We start from the raw sequence: 27790 nt of genomic DNA on the forward strand, positions 1-27790 counted from the left end.
TATTTGTGGGAAAAAAGAACGTACATTTTGTTTGGGAGCCACGTCGCACAACCACGCAATTGTCAGTTAAAGCGACGCAGTGCCGAATCGCAAAACAGGGGCCTAGTCCTTTAGCAACAAAATGGTCCGGGGCTTAAGTGCTTAATAAAGTTTATATGCTATTTTGATATTACCAGTTGGGGTCGCATTTAATACCTACTTTTCTCTGGGGTCCTTTCCACCTTCTTTTTTCATTTTGGCTAGTTTTGGTATTTTGGTATGCTGACTCACCCCAGATTTGTTGTAATAATAGAATTTTGAATCATCTTTCCGTGCTTTATTATGATGATACTATATATATATATATATATATATATATATATATATATATATATATATATATATATATATATATATATATATATATATAATTGGTGGATTAAATAAAGACATAATAGCGGAGTGTATAGAGCATCTCAGAGACACTAACGTGTCCTTTAGAGTATTGTCCAAGACTAGCTGGTTAGATGTGGGGAATGCTAGTATTGAACCTGCAGCTCCCTATTGTCATCTAGTGAACGATCTGATGTTCTCACCTCTATAGGTACAGTTGACATCTGTGTCACTCTCTGCTTAGACTTGGCAAGGCTGCTGGTTAGAGAAAGAGCTTGTGAGGCAGTCTCATCCACCAGTATGGAGTGTCTGTGGTCATCTGAGGAGCCTGTCAAGATGTCTCCTTCTATGGAGGAGTGGCTGTGCAAAGAGGAAGGAGAATAGTTTGGCAGAGGATGGAAATCTGTCAGTTTCCCCAGACACCTGCATTCCTTTCTTTTGTGACATTCCCCTGGCTGGCATGAGGTGCGGAGGAGAGAATTTGGCACTGTCGGTAACAAGAAAATACTGTGTATTGGGATTGCTTTACTTTAACCACTTAAGACCCGGACCAATATGCAGGTTAAGGACCTTGCCCCTTTTTGCGATTCGACACTGCGTCGCTTTAACTGACAATTGCCTGGTCGTGCGATGTGGCTCTCAAACAAAATTGGCGTCCTTTTTTCCCACAAATAGAGCTTTCTTTTGGTGGTATTTGATCACCTCTGCGGTTTTTATTTTTTTACTTTTTTCTTTAATAAATATCCCCAAAAAATATATAATTTTTTTTCCCTCAGTTTAGGCCGATACATATTCTTCTACCTATTTTTGGTAAAAAAAAAATCGCAATAAGCGTTTAACGTTTAACATTTGCGCAACATTTATAGCGTTTACAAAATAGGGTATAGTTTTATGGAATTTTTATTAATATTTTTTTTTAAATACTAATGGCGGCGATCAGCGATTTTTTTCATGACTGCGACATTATGGCGGACACATTGGACAGTTTTGACACATTTTTGGGACCATTGTCATTTTCACAGCAAAAAGTGCTATAAAAATGCATTGTTTACTGTGAAAATTACAATTGCAGTTTAGGAGTTAACCACTAGGGGGTGCTGTAGGGGTTAAGTGTGACCTCATATGTGTTTCTAACTGTAGGGGGGCGGGGCTGGACGTGTGACCTCATTGATCGTCTTTCCCTATATTAGGGAACAGACGATCAATGACACTGCCACTGTGAAGAACGGGGAAGGTGTGTTTACACACACCTCTCCCCGTTCTTCAGCTTCTGTGACCGATCGCAGGACACCGGCGGTGATCGGGTCCGCGGGTCCCGCGGCCGCAGTCACGGAGCTTCGGACGACGTATATGTGCCATTCTGTAGACGTATATGTGCAGGAGGCGGTCCTTTATTGGTTAAGTGATTGTCATTAAATTTGAGCAAAGCACATACGGAATATATGTAGTATTTACTTATCTCTCTCCAAAGCGAGTGTAATTTTCTCTGGTGCTTCTGGTGCTTCATTCCTCAGTTATCAGCATGAGTCACTTCTGAGAAGTTTACCCAACATATGAGATCAATTTATGTGCCCGGAACGGGGGTGAAGAGTTCAGAACAGAGCTTGTCTATTCACAACACAGTTCTTCTGCTGTGTGGAAGGGGATGTGTTCCTTTCCTACAGTTAGCTCTTACACACTATAACTGCAGTCTCTGCGCTCTCTCCTTTGTGCTGCTGACAGAAGAAGAATGATTTTTTACACAATCTGCACCTTTGAAAGTGTGTAGAGGGCAGAACACTGCAGATAAACAAGTAAAACCTATGTAGGAGGATTTGTTTCATCTGTGGCTGTTCACTTTACTGGGTATATGTGAGGGTTTACAACAGCTGTGCGGTGGCTGCTTTAAGGAGCTGACAAGCCAATGCACGTGGCTGGGGGCCACGATGTCTGCCAGGCACGCGCGATCGCTCCTGAGAGAGCCAGAATGGGGAAATGTGTGTGTAAACACACACATCCCTGCTTTGGCAGGGTGGAGGAGACAGATCATGTGTTCCTAGTATATAGGCAGTGGCATCCCCCCTACAGTTAGAACATACATTTACCCCTGGGTTGCCCCCTAGTATTAATCCCTTCCCTGCCAGTGACATTTATACAGTAATCAGTGGCTATTTGTAGCTCTGATCACTATATAAATGTCAATGGTCCCAAAAAAGTGTCAAGAGTGTTCGATCTGTCTGCTGCAATGTCACAGTCCCAATAAAAAGCAGATCACCACCATTACTAGTAAATAATAATAATAATAATAATAATAATAATAATAATATTAATAATAATTCCATAAATCTATCCCCTGTTTTGTACACGCTATAACATTTGTAGGAAAAAAGGACATACATTTTTTTGGAAAGTGTCGCAAGACCGTGCAATTGTCAGTTAAAGTAAAGCAGTGCCGTATCGTAAAAAATGGCCCGTCAGGAAGGGGGTACATTTTTCTGAGGCTGAACTGGTTAAGAAAACAACTGTTCAGTTTGTAAAGTGTTTTTTTTTCTCTTTGCTTTATAAATAAGGCAAAGCTATGTTCATTTTGAACATACAATCATGCAAAAGGCTAATAAAAAAAACAGAATTTTGCTTGCATACGTTAGGACAGAGTAAGGTGAACACAGATTCACCTTATTTACAAAGGAAATTAAACATTTACTTTGCAAAGTAAAAATCACTTTGCTAATTGCTTTACTAAAAAATTACTTTGATACTGCTTTAGTAGACCCACCCTGTTGTACCACCATGCCAATAAAATACACTACATATGTATGTGGGAGTAAAACAAATACTACTACCTTCTTAAAATCTACCTACATTGTTTTCCTCAAATATAGTTGTCTGACTTCAACACATCATTGAGTTTTAATATTGAGATGGTTTATAGCCCTTTTGTAGGTAACTGCTTTCTGCAATGTGATAATGGCTATATGTATTGCCATTACAAGTAATAATTTTTCTGTGGTGTAAGATCTGTGAAAGTAGAGTGGATTTTTCCGGGTCATGGCCAAAATTATCTATAGGCCCGGACATTTCTTAAGAAATAATTGGACCACCAAATTCATGACATCATCAAAGCAGAGATACTGTGTGAGGTTCCTCAAATGCAAATCAGTAATAATGTTCAGGCTGTTTCCCTGCCCATGTTAACCACAAGTGGTGACTGAGGGGAAAAGAAGCAATTGGTTTGTTTCTCCCCATGGAGGTGCTTTATCATTTATTATTTTCACTTTGTTTCCTAAATGGTATGCTGACAATATTTTTATGTTTTCTGTAAAGCACTTTATAATATGTCAGCAGTGAAAAACAAATGATTGGATGAATAAAATAATGCTGATAAATAGGTAAGCATGTGTATATTATGTACATTTTCTGTTTGTTTTAGTATGGCTAGCAATTTTAACCATACCCTAATTTATATTTAACTCTATCATTTTAAATGTTAATTTTTACGAAGCAAAGTACAGTTGTAACACAGTAAATAGAGACTATGTTTATCCAGATTCCAGGCTTAAAATTTAATTCTGTCTGGGGAAGTGGACAAAAACTAGAGCACTGTTGAATTCCATGTCAAAGAAAAATGGGGAACAAGCCTTTAGGAGCTTTCACTTTTCTAAAGAACAGCAAATAATTTGTCACCGACCTATCTCAATGAGGGAGTCACAAAACAATTTATTAACTCACTTTCAAAACCTTTTCAGATAAATGATTTATTTTCTAAATAGTTCACAGCGCTCCACATCTGAAATTGAAAATGGCCACAGTTTTTCAGCAAGACATCTAAAACGTATATTTTATTTCAGGTTGTCATGACATTTGATGGAAAGCAGAGAGTTTACCCATTATGGACTTAATCTGTCACCCTGGACCTTTTTTTTGGGTGATATACTACAAAACATGCCTCAGCCAACAGTCAATAAAATTCTTGCTGTGGATAGAGATTGCTAAAAGAAATATGTTCTTTTGACATTTTAAAGTACATTCTACCTTGATTGAATCTATTTTAATGTCATGTGTGGACACTGAAGAGTTGATAGGAGCCTGTTCTTTTTTAACACTGTTACTTTCCTGGCACTACTAAATTTATGCATTAGCCACTAACTTTTTATCTTCCTAATTAGATCCAAAATGTTCCTGGAAGTTATTACTGTTATAACCATTTTATACAGAATTACAAATGTTATAAGATCTTAATGTTTTATTAATCTGGAAAGTATCCAAATGTAAAGGAACTTTTTTGGAGGGGTGTATATGCTTGAAACATAATTTGAATCCTAATAGCCAAATGGCTTTGTGAAACAGGATGTATGCTTGAGATAGAAAAAAACATATAAAGTAGATGAGAGAAGTGATATGTTGTTACCCACCAACCAATCAGACTATTTTCACAAAAGAATGAAGGTGTTTTTAACTGCTTGCTGTGCATCACTGCACTTTGCACCATTCTCTATGAATTTTAAAGTATAACATAGAAACATAAAAGAGTGGTAGCAGAAAAAGAAAGCACGATCCATCAAGTCTGCCCCTTTTGAACATATTGGGTTAGCTATTTATTTGTTTGTTTTTGTCCTGTACAGACCTGTGTTTATTCCAAGCATGTGTTACTTTCACGTGTTCACTTTTAGTGTCTATTTATATTTGTTTTCACACAAGATTCAAACAACTTTCACTCAAGATTTACACATTTTCTAACTAGATTCAATTGAAATTGTGTGAATCCGGGGGAAATCTATGTGAATCATCTATGAAAAAAAATTACAAGAAGCAATCCTTACTGTTGATTGATTAATTGGGTTTGATTTGCTAAAGGAAAGTAGACTGTTAAGGGGATTTTCAGTTGTAAGGGCATTTTCCATTTGCTAAATTAATGTGGTAAAAATACATTTTGAATATCCAATACTCAATACCCAGTCATGTGCTGGGGAAATAATAAAAACAGCATTTTTGCTTGTACATGCTTTTATGATGGAAGTCAGCAGAGCTTCATTAACTTCACTAAGCCAAGGGAAAAGGACCCTGCAAAGCAAACAGTCCATTTGCTTTACGTAAATCAACCCTACCACATCATGATGGAAGTCATGTCCCTCCTTTAGAATGCATTAAGATAAAAAAAACCTTCTGCCTTTAGAACCACTTTAAGTGCAACTGCATCCAATGGACAGGATTGTGCAAACTTAAAAGGGATTTTGGCGTGCCATCGCTCCTCAAACAGGTGTATGGGAGGTGGCATTTTGATCACCTGCTTACTGTGGGCCACCTGCTGCTTAATCACAATCCACCAGGCATGATAAGTCAGCAGCTATGTTCATGTAAAATAGTAAAAAAAAAAAAATGATCTTGGAGTTGGGCTTAAGCTGTTCACTTTACTAGGGCCCGGATTCACATACATTGGTGCATATTTATGCCGGCGTAGCGTATCCAATATACGCTACGCCGACATATCGCAGAGAGGCAAGCACCGAATTCACAAAGCACTTGCCTCCCAAACTGCGCTGGGTTCCCTCGGCGTAAGCCGTCGTAGGTGGAAGTGGGCGTGAGCCATGCTAATGAGGCGTGACCCCATGCAAATGATGGGCCGAGTGCCATACAAGTACTTAAAACTAACGGCGCATGCGCCGTCCCGTGAACGTATCCCAGTGCGCATGCTCAGAATCACGTAGGAACTACTCCCTAAGATACGATGGATCACTGCCTATGACATGAACGTAACCTACTCCCAGCCCTATTCACGTACTACGTAAATGACGTAAAATACGACGGCTGTGTTCCCTGGTCCATACCTTAGCATTAGTTGCGCATCATATATGGGGAATAACTTTACGCCGGATGTACGACTTACTTAAACCACGTATATTATGTGCCGGGCACTTACCTCTACCTCTCACCGGGTGTCGCCAGTTTGATATCTGTTCTGTGGTGATGGTGTCTACTCTCAAGTTAACCATTTCATGAATGGACTTACTAATTGCTTATCACTTAGTGACCATTGCTGCATTTTTTGATTTTTTTGGACCTGTTTGCACTTATTTTTTGATGTTGTTATCATCAGGGCCACCATCAGGAATTATGGGGCCCCTTACACAGCTTCAGGCATGGGCCCCCTGGAGCAGAGAACTGGGGGGGGGGGGGGTTGCTGCCGCCTGAAATTGAGAAGTGCGGGGGGGGGGGGGGGGGCTGCCACGAATTGAGAAGTGCCCTTTACAAAAAAAAAGAAGAAATAAAGAAAAATATATTTAAAAAAGGGGGGTTAGCCATCCGGGGCCCTGGGGACCTTTGGGCCCTTTAATAAAAATATTTTTTTTATAAAAAATATATATAAAAAATATATATATATATTTTTTTTAAAAAGGGCAACCCCTCTTTAAAAAAAAAAAAAAAAAAAAAAATATATATATATATATATATATATATATATATATATATATATATATATATATATATATATATATATATATATATATATATATATATATATAAAAATGTAGGTATATATATAAAAAGAGATTACAAAAAAAGAGGGTTGCCATCCCAGGACCTCTGGGCTGGGATGGCAAAAAAAAACCTCTGGGCCCTTTAATAAAAAAAAATATATATATATATATATATATATATATATATATATATATATATAAAAATAAACATTTATAAAAAAAAAGGGGGGGTGCCATCCAGGGCCCTGGGGACCTCTGGCCCCCTTAATAAAAAAAATATATAAACAAAAAAATAAAATAAACATTTATTAAAAAAAATGGGGGGTTTGCCACATGGGGCATGGGGCCCTGGGGACCTCTGAGCCCTTTAATAATAATAAATATATATATATATATATATATATATATATATATATATATATATATATATATATATATATAAAAGAAATACAAAAATTATATATATTTTTTTAAATTTGTGTATAAAAAAAGGGGGGTTGCCATCCGGGGCCCTGGGGACCTCTGGGCCCTTTAACAATAATAATAATAATAATAATATTATATATAGACCTCTAAAAAATGGCCCTTTAATAAAAAATAAAATAAAAATATATTGAAAAAAAATATATTTTTTTTATAAAAAAGGGGGGGGTTGCCATCTGGTGCCCCTGGGGACCTCCGGACCCCTAATAAAAAAACAAAAACTAAAGGGGGTTGCCATCCGGGCCCCTGGGGACCTCCGGGCCCCTTACGTGTGTATTGCCTGTACCCCCCTGATGACCATGATGGTTATTATTTAAGCACTTGCACTTTATTCACTATTGTATTGCTGACCTTCTAGTTAACATATTGTTTCACGCTAGAATTTGGAATTTACTTATCACTTATTATTAGCGCCCCTTTATTACTATACACCCCCCACATTGCTAAAGTTGTTTTCACACCACTTTAGGGGAGCACCTTCTTTAATATATTTTACATTACCATAGCGCAGAGTTCTCTATTTACTCAACTTACCCCCTTTGAAAGACTTTGCACACAGCCCCACCTAATATCCTTGACACACAATCTTATCTTTGCTGTCATAAAAGCCAATGAGAACCTAGCTTGAAAGATCTCTCTATCCCACTCTCGGAAGGTTACTGGGAACAATTTGTTCTGAATATTCTCAAAGGGTCAACCAACATCACTACTGAAGAAAACAGATACAAAATCCAATACGGGTGGTATCGTACCCGTCCCTCCTAAACAAATTTAACCCAGCTATACCAGAAACCTGACAGGTTGTCTTTTATTAAATGAACAGCAGATACATCACCAGATCACAGCAACAAGAACAGGGGAACAGCCGACGTTTCGCACAAAATCAGTGCTTATTCATGGCTGCCAGCCATGAATAAGCACTGATTTTGTGCAAAACGTTGGCTGTTCCCCTGTTCTTGTTGCTGTGATCTGGTGATGTATCTGCTGTTCATTTAATAAAAGACAACCTGTACGGTTTTTGGAGTGCGGCCATCCATCCTTCATCTATCTTTTATGCTTGCCTTGTGCACCGCCAGCACCCTTGGAATCCTGTATCAGTGTGTGACCGTATAGTAGACCCACCTGGAGCGGTGACTTTTTTTCTTCTATACCAGAAACCTGCTAGAGGTGCCACCAGAAAAAGGGCACTCTACTTCACATCTGGTGGTCCTGCACCTCTATACAAACTTTTTGGAAAAAAAAGTCTGCCGCATCACTTCCCGGGTCACTTCCTATGACATTTCCCCCAGCTCAACTCCTCCTCCACCATTAACCCCTACCACAAAACCCTAGCATTGTACATGATTAACACAGCTAAACAGTGTATTCCACTATACTGTAACTCAACACAATTAACCTCACTCAAAGAATGGTTTACAGGAATTCGTAAAGACGCTGACATGCAAAAACGCATTTACACAGCAAATGACACTCCAACAAAATTCAGTAAAAGAGTGAAAAAAGAAAATGGTAACTGTGCCAACCCTACAATATATTGTTAGTGTAGTACTACTGTACAGACTATAGTGCTATTAAAACAGTAATATTTTTTTGTGAACAAAACTTTAGAGCAGGTAACAATCCCTGTGTGCACATTCACATACCCTGTATGCCCGCGTCCTTTCCATTGCTGTTTGCAGCTGTACACCACGGCTACATGCCATGCTTTTTTATGATTTTAATCTCATTCGCTATACCAGACGGTAGTCCTCCAGTGGATTTCCCTGTGCCTATTGTCCAGTCCAGGATTTTTGCTGTATAGTGAACTTTTTTACCCTTGGAATAAAATACAAACAGTCTACACTGAGATCGCGGTATTACTGGGTGTCATCTTCAGTTACTTTTATATGGACTTTCATTGCGCTGCACTTACACATGTTTTCATTTGCTACATTTGAGGTCGTGATTACCTTTTTTGTGTTCAGCTTGCAATATTTTTAGTTTAACTGTATTATTTGTGCACTGATTGTTGCTTTTATTATTTATTACATACCCTGTATGCCCAGGGAAATAAATCACACAAAACAAAATTGCTGAAAAAAAAAATACAAATTAACATATACAGTATAGATCAATAGAACGTGTTCTTAAAAAAGTCCCAGTGAACCTCTTCAAAGGTGTTCAATTATATCCTCATGTGTACAAATCCGTGTTATAAAGAAGTAGCTGTTAATCCACCAATTTGTGCTACCATCACCAACTTCTGAAGTGGGCACTCACCAGAGCTGGGATGTAAAAAACGCCTTTGGTTTATCTTAGGCTTATCCACACCACACCTAGGAACCAATCTTCCGTTTGGTCAGCTGATATGCCAACATTCATCTCATAAATCTCCTTATTTGTAATTCTCAAGCCCTATGAAAAGCAAAGAACCGATCATTGCGCAATACATTTAGGTTTTATTGTAAAAAAAAGTATAGATAAAAACAATGGAAACAATGCTCACCCACATTTTCTAGTGTCTCCAGACCGGCACCAAGTCTTTCCAGCAGTGCTGTGTAAGGACGCTATGCAGCGTGTGTTTCCCCATGGCTGGCATGCGTTCCAAGCCTCGGTTCCTTGCGGGTTAGCGGCAGGAAGCGACATGTCACTTTCACTCTCTTTCACCTGGAATAGAAAGTCTATTCCTTATTTGTGTATTACCTTGGCCGTGTCTATAGATCCGCTATATAGCCCCCCCACCCCCCTCAATATAAGGAATTATCTATTGACCTATCACATTAGTCATCTCTAGGACTCTCCTGGCTAGGCAGAGTCCATGCCATCAAAATGACATTATTACCCCGAATCCTATACATGTTCCGCTCCCTTCCCATTCCAGTAATCAAGGCCCAATTTCGCTAGATTACAATCATCTATAGGGAGGGACACCACTTCTCCAAACATATATTTTATACATCCAAGCTTCGGGGGGGGGGGGGCTGGCACTACCAAATCTTTGGTGGTACTACCAGGAAGCCCAATCATTTAATCTAGAGGTGCCAAACTGGACTGGGTTGCTATGGAGACACAATCGACCCCCAATTTCACTATAGACTATCTCACGTAAAGTGACCCTAAATCCTGACCTCCTATATTGTCCACGACTCTGTCTCACTCGATAGCCTTATGTGACTCCCTACATAAGCTACCTAAAATTGTGTCATCCATTAGCACATATTTTTCACAACCCGCTCCAGGGAAAGATATCCGAGCATTTCAATGGTGGACAGACAAGGGTTTATACATTATAGGGCGTTTCATCAACTCTTCAGGACCACTATTTTATAGCTAATGTGTGAGTAAAAAGAAGGTAGCCGCTCTAGGTGGGAACCTTGTTGAGAATCCACCGTGCAGATATCACAGGTGCAGGCAATGCATTCAGCAACACAGGAACAAAAGGATGTTTCTGAACAATGGTTGCCTTTATTGAATTAGGAACAGTGCTACAAGTCACAGCAAACAAAATAAAAACCTGGGCAGCTGACGTGTGAAACGCGTCAGCTGCCCATGTTTTTATTTTGTTTGCTGTGACTTGTAGCACTGTTCCTAATTCAATAAAGGCAACCATTGTTCAGAGTGTGGCTGTCCAGAAACATCCTTTTGTTCCTGTACTGTGTGAGTAAACTGGAGATGCCACTCTCAGAGAAGTTCCGCTTCACCCAAATTTCTCACTTTTTATACTCGATTTGGGTGACTAAACCAAGCCCGTTAACAGTTACACCTTATGAACATTGGTTCTCTAAGATCATGGAGATGAGAGGAGGCATTTCTCTAATATACTCGGCCCTGGAGGAGTCCACAGAGAAAACATCCTATATGCTTGGCTGGGAGCAGAATCTTAACTTTGCATGGAATATAGACACTTGGCATACATAATATATCTATGATAGAAGCCAACCTGAAAGTCATATCCCTTTGGTACTTGGTACCTACTTGTCTTGCAAAAATGTATGCTTTAGAGAGTGTGGGCATACAGGCTCACTGTTGCATATCTTTTGGCAGTGCCCTAGAATCATAGGGCCAGATTCACAAAATAGATACTACGGCGTATTACCTGATACGCCGTCGTATCTCTGAGAGTATCTATGCGGCTGATTCATAGAATCAGTTACGCATAGATAGCCCTAAGATCCGACAGGTGTAATTGACTTACACCGTCGGATCTTAGGATGCAATACTTCGGCCGCCGCTGGGTGGAGTTCGCGTCGTTTTCCAGCGTCGGGTATGCAAATTATCTTTTACAGCTATCCATGAAGGTACGCGCGTTCGTTACGTCGTCGCTAGTCGGTTTTTCCCATCGCAAAGTTAGGCCTGCTTTTTCATGGCTTAACTTTAGACGAGCCATGTTAAAGTATGGCCGTCGTTCCCGCGCCGAATTTCAATTTTTTTTTTTTGCGTAAGTCGTCCGGGAATACGAAAGTACGTTACGCACGTCGCCATTCAAAACATTACATCGGGCAACGTCATTTCGCTCAAAGCACGGCGGGAAATTTCAAAATGGAGCATGCGCAGTACGTTCGGCGTGGGAACGCGCCTAATTTAAATGGTCCCCGCCCCATTTGAATTAGGCGGGCTTGCGCCAGACGTCTTTACGTTACTCCGCCGCAAGTTTACACTGAAGTGCTTTGTGAATCAAGCACTTACGAGGAAAACTTGCGGCAGTGTAACGTAAAGACGATACGTTACGCCGCCGCGGATCTTTATGAATCTGGCCCATAGGGTTTTGGAACTCAATCTATCATATAATCCGCAGGCTCATTGGACTTTTGGTGACCCAGGATCCCAGGACTGCTCTTCTCAATCAACAAATAACCAAAACCCCCAAAATCACTCAAAATGTGGTTAGGTTTATTCTACTAGGGGCTAAAATTATAATTGCTTGGGCCTGGAAGAGCCCTTTCATCTCATTGAATTTGGCAAAGTGAAAAATGTCATGGATAATGTCACAAGAGAAGATTACAAGTATCCTACAGGAATTCTGTTCAGAAATATTAGTTGACCTGGGAACCCTGGGCCACTTATATGAACATTGCCCTTTAATCCTGCATATGCCTTTATCTGTTTGTAAATTTGTAGTTCTGACCTCCTGCACGGCTATCTATCGTATCTCTTCTATCTTTCCTGTTATTTGTACTTTCTGGTCTTCTCTTTACTTGTATTTACCTCTATTTCTCTCTACCACTTCATCCCTTCCGGACTCCTTACCTTACACAGCTTTTTTGGAGCTTTTAGCTCTTTCTCTTGGTTAACTAGTAGGTTGCTAAGAATGCTGGGATAGTACGACCTTAATGGGTCAATCAACCTTAGCCTGGGGAGTAGATCTCTTATCTCTATTGGGCTTGGACTTTACAGCTGTATTGTGCAGTAGTGTTGCATTACCCATTGAGGTATATTCTTTGAGATGTGTCCTTAAGTTAGAGCCTGTTCACACTGGGGCGACTCGTCAGGCGACTCAGCCACCTGACAAGTCGCGTCCCATTGTATTCAATAGAACCGTTCTAATAGGAGCGACGCAAGTCGCTCCGACTTAGAAAAAGGTTCTTGTACGACTTCGGGGGCGACTCGGGGCAACTTGCATTGACTTCTATACAGAAGTCATTTTGCAAGTTGCCTCTGAAGTCGTCTTCAGGACGCCTTGACCAGTCGCCCCTGAAGTCGTGCCGCCCCAGTGTGAACCGGCTCTTAGGGACAACAAATTTGTTGTTATCTTGGCTATTTAAATAGGAGTACATTTTACCAATTTACATACCTCGGGTGGCAACGAGAAGTATTAATAACAAACATCTCTCTACGTTCTTTGTCTGTTCATGTTCATCCTGCTTTGTTTTTACACAAATTTTGTAATGTTATTTTACCTATGGCAACCACTGCCATTGTCTTTATGTATTGTTTCTATTTGGAACTACAGAGTTGCATTAGACTTTGGGCTCTATTCACAAAGTAGTACCTTACCGTATCCAAGTATGTGATAAGATATCACAGTGTTTTTCAAAAATATTTTTGGCATTCACTAAAAAAATGCAACTGAAATATTACATGAGTTATTTTATGAAGTCATGCAGTATTTTAGTAGTGAAGACATGCAGTAATGCCTGGCAGTAGCCATCATATTTATTAATAGTAGTAAATACCCAGTTGTTAAGGAGGGGCAGCTGCGGGCATCCTTAACAACCAGTGGTAAATAAAAGTGCAGCGCTTCACATGACTATAACAAAGTGAAATTATAAACACAAAAATTAACAGTTCACTATGGTTGGTAAACAGTGTGAAAATGACAGTGTAAACATAAATTTAAATATATCAAAAATAGTACAGCACATAAAATAAATGATTAAATATTATTAACATAAAGTCCAGGTAAATTATCTAAAAGAATTCCACTAAATTAAATAAATGTCATAAATAATTCAGAAATGGCACTTCATACATCAAACAAATGAGAAATAATATGAAGAACAAAAAGCAGTATCCCTCAAGTGACACGGCAAGCAGACACACGGATGGTGAACCAGCTCCCTCCACCACAGATATTACAGCCTCTAACCTCCTTAACCTCTTGACCACCTCCCCATGTCAAAAAGACGTCCTCTTTTTAAAGATGGATATCTCAGTAACGGCAGCAGCTGCTGCCACAACCGAGATATCCATCTCTTCAGTGGGAGGTCCTGTACACGATAACAGCGGTCTCCGCGGCAAATTCGCCGCAAGATCGCCAGTTATCGGTGGCGGTAGAGGGCCCCCCCTCCCGCCACTCTCCCGCGCCCCCTGCCGCTTACCGGAGCCGTCGGTAGTGGCGGAGGCGATCGGGTCCGTTCGGCAGCTGACTGGGGATGCGAGTGAGGGAAAAATCGCCCCCACCCGTCCCCATAGCTCTGCTGGGCGGAAGTGACGTCAAAACGTCAGTCCCGCCCAGCGTCTTAAAGAAACATTTTTTTTTTGTCATTTGAAAAAATTACAGTTTAATTTTTTTTTTCTTTTTTTGCATTTAAGTCTAAATATGAGATCTGAGGTCTTTTTGACCCCAGATCTCATATTTAAGAGGACCTGTCATGCTTTTTTCTATTACAAGGGATGTTTACATTCCTTGTAATAGGAATAAAAGTGATAATTTTTTTTTATTTCAGTGTAAAAAATTATAAACTAAATAAAAATAAATAAGAAAACAAATTTTTTTTTTTAAAGCGCCCCATCCTGACGAGCTCGCGCACAGAGGCGAACGCATATGCGAGTAGCGCCCGCATATAAAAACTGTGTTCAAACCACACAAGTGAGGTATCACCACGATCGTTAGAGCGAGAGCAGTAATTCTAGCCCTAGACCTCCTCTGTAATTAAAAAAATGCAACCTGTAGAATTTTTTAAACGTCGCCTATTAAGATTTTTAAGGGTAAAAGTTTGACGTCATGCCACGAGCGGGCGCAATTTTTAAGCGTGACATGTTGGGTATCATTTTACTCGGCGTAAATTATCTTTCACAATATATAAAAAAATTGGGCAAAATGTATTGTTGTCTTATTTTTTAATTAAAAAAAGTGATTTTTTTCCCAAAAAAGTGTGCTTGTAAGACCGCTGCACAAATACGGTGTGACAAAAAGTATTGCAATGACTGCCATTTTATTCTCTAGGGTGTTAGAAAAAAATATATATAATGTTTTGGGGGTTTTAAGTTATTTTCTAGCAAAAAAACTGTTTTAGTCTCGTAAACATCGAATCTGAAAAACAAGCCCGGTGGTAAAGAGGTTAATTTGACCTGCAACAGGTCACTAAACCAATAGAAAGACTCCTGGATAGCTGGTGGTAAAGATCAGCAGACCGATGTATCGCAACCGCATATGTTAAAAAGATGAATTACATTCCTTGATACAAGAAGGTAAAAATAGAGGGATTTTAAATTGATCCATTATATTGTAGGACACCAATAATTCATTTTTTGCCTAAATTGCACAAGAATTCTTAGAATCCCCCTGGTCAGCCAATCGTTAACGGGATAGATTCCGTAACATCTAGATTAGGCCAATACCTTGATTTCTTTTTAAAACCATTTGTCATTAAAATGGATACCTACCTTAGGGATACCTAACAGATAATTCAGATTCTGGAAACCTTGATGTGTACTCAGAATAGTATTCTTGTCACTGCGGATGTTGGATCCCTATATAGCATCATAGACAATGACGCAGCTCTGGATTCAGTTGAGTGGGCTCTAGCCGGATCTGATTTATCTGGAGAGCATATTAATTTTATTTTAGATGGTCTTAGGTTCTGTCTACTGAGTTTTTTTAAAAAATTCTACTATTTTTGGTTTAATAAACAGTATTTTCTTCAGACATGTGGTGTGGCGCTCATTTTGCTCACAGTGTGGCCAATTTATTTATGGCACACTGGGAGGCAGAGATTATTTTTCGCGATCGCCCACCCCAGTTGTCTTGTTATAGAAGATATAACAGGTGATGGTTTGGGAAGGGGATATGTTGAGTTTTCAGGGCTTTATGGATAAACCTAACAGTAACACCAAGAGCATTAAATTGACTTGGTGTGTGGATAAGCAACAGATCACCTTCCTGGACCTTGAGATTTTCAAAAAGGATAATCATTTTTGCATGAGAAATCATTTTAAATCAACAGATCGTAATGCTTATATTCCCCTTGATAATTGCCACCATAGGATGTGGTTGTGAAACATCTCCAGGGGACAGTTTGTCCGGTTGCGACTAAACTGTACGCCTGAAGAGGAATTTCTATCTCAGTCTTAAATATTAGTAACCAGATTTAGACAAAAAGGGGATTCTTTTCCTGCCCTTAATAAAGACATGAAAGCTATGGACAGGGGTTATATTATAGCTGAGAAAATAAAAAATCCTGATGCGTCTGTAAATTCCAATACATTTAAGATGGTTATGGACTACAGTATTCAGCTCAAGAAGTTTGAAAAAATTGTGGCTAAGTATTGACCCATTTTGAAACATGATCGTGTCCGTGAACTGTTCACAACTTATTTATCGTAAAGCACCCTCGTTACGAGACAGCTTGGCACCAGGGGTTATTGACCCTCTTAAGACAGCAAATAATAAGCTGTTTAGTTTCCTCTCTGGTTTTTATGCATGGTTTTTATGCATTTGGCAGGTGCGCCACTTGCAAACATGCCAGGAACAATGTTAAAAAGTGGAAAGAGTTCAGCTCAACACACAAATCTTATATGATCAAAGATTTGATCACTTGCACAACTGAGGGCATGGTTTATATACTCGAGTGTGAGTGTGGACTGCAGTACATTGGCAGAACTTGCACCAGAACCTGCGAACAGAGCAAAAGTTTGTGTGAACTTTAGAACCCTGTTAAAATGGGACTCAAACATTTGAAATCTAAAGTGCTAATTTTAAAGGCTAATATGCAAGTTATTGTCCTAAAAAGTGTTTGGGGACCCGGTCGTGCCCCAGGGTACATGTATCAATGCAAAAAAAGTTTTAAAAACTGCAGTTTTTTGGGAGTAATGATTTTAATAATGCTTAAAGTGAAACAATAAAAGTGAAAGATTCCTTTAAATTTCATACATAGTATGCCTGTGAAGTAGCGCTCGTTTCCCGTGCTTAGAACTGTCCCTGCACAAAATGTAATTTCTGAAGGAAACAAAGTCATTTAAAACCACTCGCGGCTATAATGAATTGTAGGCTCCCGGCAATACAGAGAAAAGTCATTCATAAAAACAAAAAAATGCATGGGGGTCCCCCCAAATTCAATTACCAGGCCCTTCAAATTTCGAATTTGCCGCGAACACCCCAAATTGTTCGCCAAACTGGTGAACAGGCAATGTTCGAGTCGAACATGAGTTCGACTCGAACTCGAAGCTCATCCCTACTAGGAACACAATCAGCCCAATCCACAAAAGTAGTTAATACAGCGATGGATGGTATTGAAGCTCATACCGATGAGATGGTTATTAGGAAATGAGAGAACAAAAAAGGCCACATCGCGTAATTCTGTAAAATGGATACATAAATTTATGAAAAAGAAAACTGGTAAACTCACATTTAGCAGAGTAAATTCAAGCGCTTTGTATAAAATATGGCAGCAGTGGAATCGTCCCGACCGGTTTTGTCTCACTAGTGAGACGAAACCGATCGGGACGATTCCACTGCTGCCATATACTTGTTACTGCTATTATCCAATTAGCCGTGTCAGCTGCTGGTTACATACAGGCAGCGCAGTGTTATCATCACACTTTTTTCTTAACAACCAGTAACTGCCATAGATGTTAAGGAGCTAATGGTCGCTGTGTTCTTAACAACTGATGAGTCATCAGCTGTCAGCGGGGTTCCCTGCTGACAGCTAAATGTAAAAATAAAAAGAATTGCTGGCCGAACAATTAGCTGTCAGCAGGGAACCCCCGCTGACAGCTGATGACTCATCGGTTGTTAAGAACACAGCGGAAAAAAAAGAAGAAAATTCATACTAGATCCTTATCTGAGCATGCAGCCTGACAGGACAGGAACAGAGGGGGGAGTGCTCTTTTTAATTGTGTGTGAGTGTGGTTATTGTTTCACTATTACTATACAGAAAGGCTTAAAGTGGTAACAAAAGCTAATACTAACTTTTCTTAAAAATGTCCCCTCCTCCTACCTATCCTGCATACCCTGAGTGTACTTACTAATTTTTTATCCACTCAGGTTGGTCACGTGATTGTGAAACTCCAGATCCCCTGTGTATGAAGTGTTCAACAATGGCCGTGAATTGCTGGAGTCATGACATTTACCCATAGGCTCCCATGGCCCAACAATTGTAGGTACTTCCTCCTCCCCCCTGCAGGAGACACTTACTGACACAGGGTTGCTCAAGCTGCATAATCATGTGACTGGACTGGAGTGGATTAAAAATGAGTAAGTGCACAGATATTTTCATGCAGGGTATGTAGGATAGATAGGAAGAGGGGAGGGAGCATTAGCATAATCTTCCACTTTAGGTTGCATAAATAGTTACCTTTTAATAGTTGCAATTAAATATTATAATAAAACAATGTTAAGCATTTTAAAAGTCCAGACTCAAGTCCCAAGTCATAGGAACAATCCCAAACACAACATGTCTGTATCTTCTATTAGCCAGATTCAGAAAGACTTACGACGGCGTATCAGTAGATACGCCGTCGTAAGTCCGAATGCGCGCCGTCGTATCTTTAAGCGTATTCTCAAACTGAGATACGCTTCTCTGTTGCTAAGATATGACTGGCGTAAGTCTCCTACGCCGTCGTATCTTAGCTGCATATTTACGCTGGCTGCTAGGGGTGTGTACGTTGATTTACGCCTAGAATATGTAAATGAGCAAGATACACCTATTCACGAATGTACTTGAGCCCGATACGCTGTTTACGTAAGGCGTTTTTCAGGCGTAAAGATAAACCACCAAAAAGATGGCGTAGCCCATGCAAGGTATGGACGTCGGAAGTGCCGTCGAATTTTACGTTGTTTGCGTAAGCGTACGTGAATGGGGCTGGGCGTAGTTTACGTTTGAGAGCAATGAGTATTTGCAACGTAATTCTGAGCATGCGCGCGCATGCGCCGTACCAACGGCCCTCATTTACATGGGGTCACGGGTAATTTACATGGAGAACGCCCCCTACCTGCCTATTTTGAATTAGGCGGGGTTACGCCGGGCCATTTGCGATACGCCAACGTAACCAACGTAACTTAGGAGGCAAGTGCTTTGTGAATACAGTACTTGCCTCTCTATGTTATGTTGGCATAGTGCAAATGGGATGCGCTACGCCGGCATAAAGATACGCGCCTCTACGTGAATCTGGCCATATGTGTTTATTATCGTAACAACTAAAGACATACATTTTTTTTCAGTCAGGTACATTTTAAATGTTATAAGAAAAAATTTTACTGCGCTGATCTAATTATCCAAAAAGTGCAATATCATAAAGTGCTATTAGACTGTGAACTGAATCAGTGCACAAACAACCGTAAATAAAGTGCTATATCAAATACAATGACATAGTTGATATACTGTATGGATAAACATTCGTGAGTCTATCACGCTATACCAGAAAATATATTAAATAAATAAATGGATGTTATAAAACTACATACAATGTGCTATGAGCAAACTACTAAAAGTGTAAACAGTGGTTAGTTATCAACATAGGACATCAAAGAACACAGTCAATGCACGTTGGGCTCCTATGATGTAAACATTCCCGCTATTAGTGCTCTTAATGTGAATACCGGAAAAAATATATATATATTAGATTTCACAGTCCCATAAATAGCTAGTGAATGTGCAAACAGCACTTAACCACTTAGTAACCGCCCCATAGACAATATACGTCTACAGGGCGGTTGCTTAACTCTGGGAGGGCGTACATTGATGTCCTCCCAGAATCGCGCGCCGCCTGGGGCGCGCACACGGGAATGTCCGTGACCGCCAGGTCCAGAGGACCCGGCCGATCACGAATCGCGGTAAGTTGCCGCTCTGCATACCCCCCTGCGCAATACTCTGCATAACTCCCCACGCAATACTCTGCATACCCCCCTGCGCAATACTCTGCATACCCCCCCTGCGCAATACTCTGCATACCCCCCTGCGCAATACTCTGCATACCCCCCTGCGCAATACTCTGCATACCCCCCTGCGCAATACTCTGCATACCCTACTGCGCAATACTCTGCATACCCCCCCTGCGCAATACTCTGCATACCCCCCCTGCGCAATACTCTGCATACCCCCCCTGCGCAGTACTCTGCATACCCCCCTGCGCAATACTCTGCATACCCCCCTTGCGCAATACTCTGCATACCCCCTGCGTAATACTCTGCATACCCCCCCTGCGCAATACTCTGCATACCCCCTGCGCAATACTCTGCATACCCCCCCTGGGCAATACTCTGCATACCCCCTGCGCAATACTCTGCATACCCCCCTGGGCAATACTCTGCATACCCCCCTGGGCAATACTCTGCATACCCCCCTGGGCAATACTCTGCATACCCCCGGCAATACTCTGCATACCCCCGGCAATACTCTGCATTCCCTACACCATAAGAATTATCATGTCGGCTGTTCCGCCTCTTGATTGTTCTTACAGGAGGCGAAAGGGGACATCCCACCTCCCTTCTCCCTCCGGTGCTTCTTCCGACTCACCGCTACGATCGAAACCAGGATCGTTTTTTTTTTTTGTTTTTCTTCAGGCATTCAAGCCTAGAGGTGAGATTTGGGGTCTTATTGACCCCACATCTCACTGTAAAGAGGACCTGTCATGCTATATTCCTATTATAAGGGATGTTTACATTCCTTGTAATAGGAATAAAAGTGATCAAAACATTTATTTTTGGGAAAAACATGTAAAACTAAAATAAATAAAGTGAAATGAACAATAAAAAAAAAAAAAAAATTAAAGCGCCCCCTGTTCCTGCATGCTCGTATACAGAAGCGACCGCACACGTAAGTCCCGCCCACATATGGAAACGGTGTTCAAACCACACATGTGAGGTATCGCTGCGAACGTTAGAGCGAGAGCAATACTTTTGGCCCTAGAGCTCTTCTCCAACTAAAAGGATGTAACCAGTAAAAATATTTAAAGCGTCGCCTATGGGGATTTTTAAGTAGCAAAGTTTGGCGCCATTTCACGAGTGTGTGCAATTTTGAAGGGTGACATGTTGGGTATCTATTGACTCGGCGTAACTTCACGTTTAATATTATGCAAAAACATTGGGCTAACTTTAATGTTTTTTTTTTTTAAAGCACAACATTTTTTTTATTTCCAAAAAAACGTGTTCGAAAAATTGCTGCGAAAATACCGTGTGCGATAAAAAGTTGCAACGGCCGCCATTGTATTCTCTAGGGTCTTTGCAAAAAAAGCATATATAATGTTTTGGGGTGCTATGTAAAATTTTTATCAAATAAATGATGATTTTTACATGTAGGAGAGAAATTTCAGAATTGGTCTGGGTGTTCCAGAATGCCTGATGGTGCTCCCTGCATGTTGGGCCTCTCTATGTGGCCATGCTGTGTAAAAGTCTCACACATGTGAAGGTGCTCCCTGCATGTTGGGCCTCTGTATGTGGCCACGCTGTGTAAAAGTCTCACACATGTGGTATCACCATACTCGGGAGGAATAGCAGAATGTGTTTTGGGGTGTAATTTGTGGTATGCATATGCTGTGTGTGAGAAATAACCTGCTAATATGAACATTTTGTGGAAAAAAAATAGAAATGAAAAAAAAATCTTGATTTTGCAAAGAATTGTGGGAAAAAATGACAACTTCAAAAAACTCACAATGCCTCTTTCTAAATACCTTGGAATGTCTTCTTTCCAAAAAGGGGTCATTTGGGGGGTATTTGTACTTTTCTGGCATGTTAGGGTCTCAAGAAACGAGAGAGGCTGTCAGTACATCAGATGTGATCAAATTGATCAATTTTCAGTAATTGTTACCATAGCTTGTAGACCCTATAACTTTCACACAGACTAAATAATGTCCAAATTGTTTTTGTTTTGTTACCAAAGATATGTAGCAGTATACATTTTAGGTTACATTTTTGAAGAAAAAATACTTTTTTTGCAAAATTTTATAATAGAAATGAAGAAAAATTCATTTTTTTACAAAATTTTCGTTCTTTTTTAATTTATAGCGAAAAAAATAAAAACCGCAGAGGTGATCAAATACCACCAAAAGAAAGCTCTATTTGTGGGAAAAAAAGGACAAAAAATTCATTTGGTTACAGTGTTGTATGACTGAGTTATTGTCATTCAAACTGTGAGAGCACCGAAAGCTGAAAATTGGTCTGGTTATTAAGGTGGTTTAAGTGCCCAGTGGTCAAGTGGTTAAAAAGTCCAATCATGGAACAGCAAACAATTTTGCAAATGAACAATGGATTCCAATGAGATATGGAGGGAGGGGTTCAGTGCTGGTAATGCTTGTTACACAAAGTAAATAGTTAGAGGTGCAGCTGTCTTTTCCACCCGACAAACATGTGCCACCATCACCAACGGCTAAACTGAACACTCACCAGACCCCGGATATTAAAAGGCCCCAAAATGGTTTCTTTTCTGACCGCCACTGAGTATGTCCTCCTTCTCCCTCTTTCAAGATTTCCTTCTTGCCTCAAAAACAAGGGGCTCATCATAGTGTAGTATACAAAAATGCTTATTTATTAAAATAATAAAAACAATGCACTTACAAGAAAAAGTGCCTCTGACCGGCACTGAGTATCTCTGGCAGTATCGAGCGTTATAGCCGCTGACCAGCGTTAGTGTTGTTCCTCGAGGGGTGTGCGTACCTCGCTTCTGTTCCCCTGTATTCCAACAGATGGTTCCGACGCGCTGGTGCTCTCCCCCTTCGTGTGCATCCAGGCAACTTCTACACGTTTCGCAATACTTGCGTCACTTTCTTGATGACGCAAGTATTGCGAAACGCATAGAAGTTGCCTGGATACATACAGTATATCAACTATGTCATTGTATTTGATATAGCACTTTATTTACAGTTGTTTGTGCACTAATTCAGTTCACAGTCTAATAGCACTTTATGATATTGCACTTTTTGGATAATTAGATCAGCGCAGTAACATTTTTTCTTATATGCACCTTTAACCCTCTGCTGAGGGTCACACAGTATTGCAGCAGATCACGTATATATTTAAATTATATTTTTTTGCGCCGGTGACACCTATAAAACTTGATACTAAATTTGAAATATTGCATATTATTGTTTTGTAGTTGAACAAACAAGTGGAGCTGTAGGCCATGTTCATTCTTTAATTAGACAAGGGATAGGCAAGCCTAGAGAAATGGAGATCTATCTGAACAACATGGAAGAGATAACAGATCACCAGGGTGCAGCACACATTAGGGGTTATTTAGGAAAGGCAAATCCACTTTGCACTACAAGGGTTTACTACAAGTGCAAAGTGCACTTGAAATTGCACTAAAAGTGCACTTGGATGTGCAGTCACTATAAATCTGAGGGGTAGAGCTGAAATGAGGGGAAGCTCTGCTGATTTTATCATCCAATCATGTGGCAGCTAAAATACTGTTTTTTATATTCCTTGCATGCCCCCCTCGGATCTACAGCAACTGCAATTTCAGTGTACTTTCAAGTGCACTTTGCACTTGTAGTTTGCACTTGCAGTGCAAAGTGGATTTTTCTTTCATAAATAACCCCCATTGTTTGAGATAGCCCAGCAAGGTCCTGTTAAAAAGTTAGCAAGGTTTAAAGATTACAGGAGTCTTTGGTAAGTAAAGCAGAGTCCCTGACATAGGACTTCCCTTGGCTCTGCAATACCACTCTGATTTGAGTCATGATCAACCTGCCACTATTGACAGGTAGATTGGACAATGGCTAGAAACTAGTGAATTGGACTTTGAAGGCACACGATAATATAGTAAGAAAACTAGATACATTTATTATAAGAATGTCATAAAAACTATTACAAACATAAAATCAAAAGAAATCAAGTAAATAACTGGTCCACATAGGTTGTCACAATAATAATAAAGTTCTACCATAGAAAGCTCAGATATAAAGCATGATTGTAAAGTTGACTGTATAATGTATAACCGAGTGGTAGTCCAGAGGAACAGGAGGGCTTGCTCTACATGTTGCACACTATAAATAGCGCTTCCTCAGGAGCACAGACATTTCAATAAAGGATTAACCGCGTTGGGGGTAGACAAGTCGGTCTTTTTTAGCCTAACATTAGCCGTAGTTCAAAAGAGTACTAATCAAGCCAGTTAGGGGGATAATATCATTAGCGCGAAAACGGTGTTACGTTAAATGGTAGGGCAATCAGTTGCTGGTAAGCAAATGAAAAGACTCATATTCCAGGGGTGTACACGGATGATCAGGCTGTAGGCTAAGTAAAATAGGCCGGACAATGAACAGGGGGGTGAACCTGACTCACCAATTGCTAGCTTGTAGGTCTCCAGTCCAAATGAAATGGAGATAAAATGCAAGCAATAGCAATAGGGGGATCCTTAGAGCCCAGAGCCTTGCTGTACACCCGTGTTAATTCCCCCTGGTCCCCCCTGGTTTATAGAGGGTTTATAGAGGGCGTCCTCTATAAACCAGGGGGAATTAACATGGGTGTATAGCAAGGCTCTGGGCTCTAAGGATCCCTCTATTGCTATTGCTTGCATTTTATCTCCATTTAATTTGGACTGGAGACCTACAAGCTAGCAATTGATGAGTCAGGTTCACCCCCCTGTTCATTGGTGTCCGGCCTATTTTACTTAGCCTAGAGCCTGATCATCCGTGTACACCCCCGAAATATGAGTCTTTTCCTTTGCTTACCAGCAACTGATTGCCCTACCATTTAACTTTCACCGTTTCACCGTTTCCGCGCTAATGATATTATCCCCCTAACTGGCTTGATTAGTACTCTTTTGAACTACAGCTAATGTTAGGCTAAAAAAGACAGACTTGTCTACCCCCAATGCGGTTAATCCTTTATTGAAATGTCTGTGCTCCTGAGGAAGCGCTATTTATAGCGCGCAACATGTAGAGCAAGCCCTCCTGTTCCTCTGGACTACCACTCGGTTACACATTATACAGTCAACTTTACAATCATGCTTTATATCTGAGCTTTCTATGGTAGAACTGTATTATTATTGTGACAACCTATGTGGACCAGTTATTTACTTGATTTCTTAGATTTTATGTTTGCAACTGTTTTTATGACATTCTTATAATAAATGTATCTAGTTTTCTTACTATATTATCGTGTGCCTTCAAAGTCCAATTCACTAGTTTCTAGCCATTTCCATCAATATCAGGGCGGTGGCACACTGATTATTGGTACATCCGCAGTATCACACTGTTTTGGATGTACGTTAAACTTAGGCTTTTCTCTTCTCATAAAGGTAGATTGGACAACTCAATATGAAGATCCAATAAAATAAACAGAGCCTTAACCTCCTTGGCGGTGTTCCCAAGCGTGACTCGGGGTTTTTTTTTATGCTAGAATCGGTAACCCTGAGTCACGCTCGGGGTAGATGTGCAGAGCCTGCAGCGGTGTTCCCTTACCTTCTCCTGGCGATCCAGCAATGATCTCCCATTGCTGTGATCGCCAGCGAGATCACCGCTGCTCCATCCGTCGGTCTGCTGACTTCCTGGTTCTGTTCCCTGCAGCAGGAATGGTGCATGGGAGCGGAACAGGGAGGGAAATTCAAATGTGAAACACAAACACATAAAAGGAGGTGATACATTGTAATCTGGGAAGATTACACTGTATCACCTTACAATCTGACACAGTGCCTTTACAGTGCCCATTGCCTGTCATTTGTGCCCATAAAAAAATCTTTTGAAAATGGCATCAAAAAAGCGCCACTTTCCTACAAAGGCGCTTTTGGATCAGTTGAGCGGCAGCGACATAGAGGTGCTCGCAGAACAGAGCAGTAGTGAGTCGTGGGGAGATTTGTCATCTGACTCTGACACTGACACTGATCCGGAAAGTGATAATGGCGATGATCCTGCACCTGACCTCAGCGATGTGTGCACTTGGTGCCCTATAGACAGCGATACGGACCAGGTAGCGCCCCCGAGATTCCGATTCACTGGATCACCTGGGATGAAGGTATATGTTGAGAGTGACCACCCTCTGGCATACCTGCAATTATTTCTCACAGAGGAGGTAATTTTAAAAATTGTCATAGAGACCAATCGCTACCAAGAGCAGCAATCCGTTACGCTCAATGCCAGGTTTTCCAGAACCAGAAAATGGGAACCGGTGACTAAAGAGGACATCTGGCAGTTTCTCGGATCATTCTTCAGGGGGTGGTGGGGAAACCGCTCCAGAAATGGTACTGGACCACAAATAGGTTACTGGCCACTCCGTTTTTGGCACTGTGATGTCCGAATACCGTTTTTCGCTCATCATGAAGTACTTCCACTTCATTAAAAATGAAGAATTTGATGAGGACACGCATCCTGTGCCCAAACTAACTGCTGGAGCCATTGCTGAACCAAGGATATTGTGTGACAACGGACAATTTCTACACGTCTCCAGAACAGTATGAGGTTTTGCTCCAAAACAAAACTGATGCGTATGGTACCGTTAGGCCTAACCGACATGACATGCCATCTATGTTTGGCAGGAAAAAACTAAAAACCAGAGAAATTGTTGCCTTTCAGAAGGGTAAGATGATGGCAATGCGATGGCGAGACAAGAAGGACGTGTGTCTCATGAGTACCATGCACAATACCTCCACTGCCATGGTCCGCACAAAACATGGGAAAGATGTGCTGAAGCCGCAAGTCGTGATCGACTATAACAACACTAGGGTTGTCCCGATACCGATACTAGTATCGGTATCGGGACCGATTCCGAGTATTTGCGGGAGTACTTGTACTCCCGCAAATGCCACCGATGCCAGATCCGATACTCCCCCCCCCCCGCTGCCACCGCCGCTACGCCGCATCCCGCCTCTACGCCGCATCCCGCCGCTTTGCCGCTTCCCCGCTTAATGCGGGCGAGGAACATTACAGCTTTCATTTGAATAGCTGTAGTGATTTGCGCCGCGCCGCGTATAGACACTCCCCCTTGCTCGGGTGAACTGTCCAATCCCGAGCAAGGGGGAGTGTCTATACGCGGCACTACAGCTATTCAAATGAAAGCTGTAATGTTCCCCGCCCGTATTAACCAAGAGGCGGCGCGGTGGCGCAGCAGCATGCAGGTAAGGGGGACATGGCTGCATATATGGGGGGGACATGGCTGGATATGGGGGGGACATGGATTGGCTGCAAATGTGGGGAAATGGCTGCATATGGGGGGGACATGAATTGGCTGCATATGGGGGGGACATGGATTGGCTGCATATGGGGGGGACATGGATTGGCTGCATATGGGGGGACATGGATTGGCTGCATATGGGGGGTACATGGATTGGCTGCATATGGGGGGGGGGCATGGCTGGATATGGGGGGACATGGCTGGATAGGGGGGGACATGGCTGCATATGGGGGGACATGGAAGGATATGGGGGGACATGGCTGGATATGGGGGGGACATGGCTGGATATGGGGGGGACATGGCTGCATATGGGGGGGACATGGCTGCATATGGGGGGGACATGGCTGCATATGGGGGGGACATGGATTGGCTGCATATGGGGGGGACATGGCTGGATATGGGGGGGACATGGCTGGATATGGGAGGGACATGGCTGCATATGGGGGGACATGGCTGGATATGGGGGGGGACATGGCTGGATATGGGGGGGACATGGCTGCATATGGGGGGGACATGGCTGGATATGGGGGGACATGGCTGCATATGGGGGGGACATTTCTGCATATGGGGGGGACATGGCTGCATCTGTGGGGGGACATGGCTGCATCTGTGGGGGGACATGGCTGCATTTGTGGGGGGACGTGGCTGCATTTGTGGGGGGACATGGCTGCATTTGGGGACACGATTAAAAAAAAGTATTGGTATTCGGTATCGGCGAGTACTTGAAAAAAAGTACCGTTAC

The sequence above is a fragment of the Rana temporaria genome, chromosome 11 (assembly GCF_905171775.1).
Source record: "Rana temporaria chromosome 11, aRanTem1.1, whole genome shotgun sequence".
Lineage (NCBI taxonomy): Eukaryota > Metazoa > Chordata > Amphibia > Anura > Ranidae > Rana > Rana temporaria.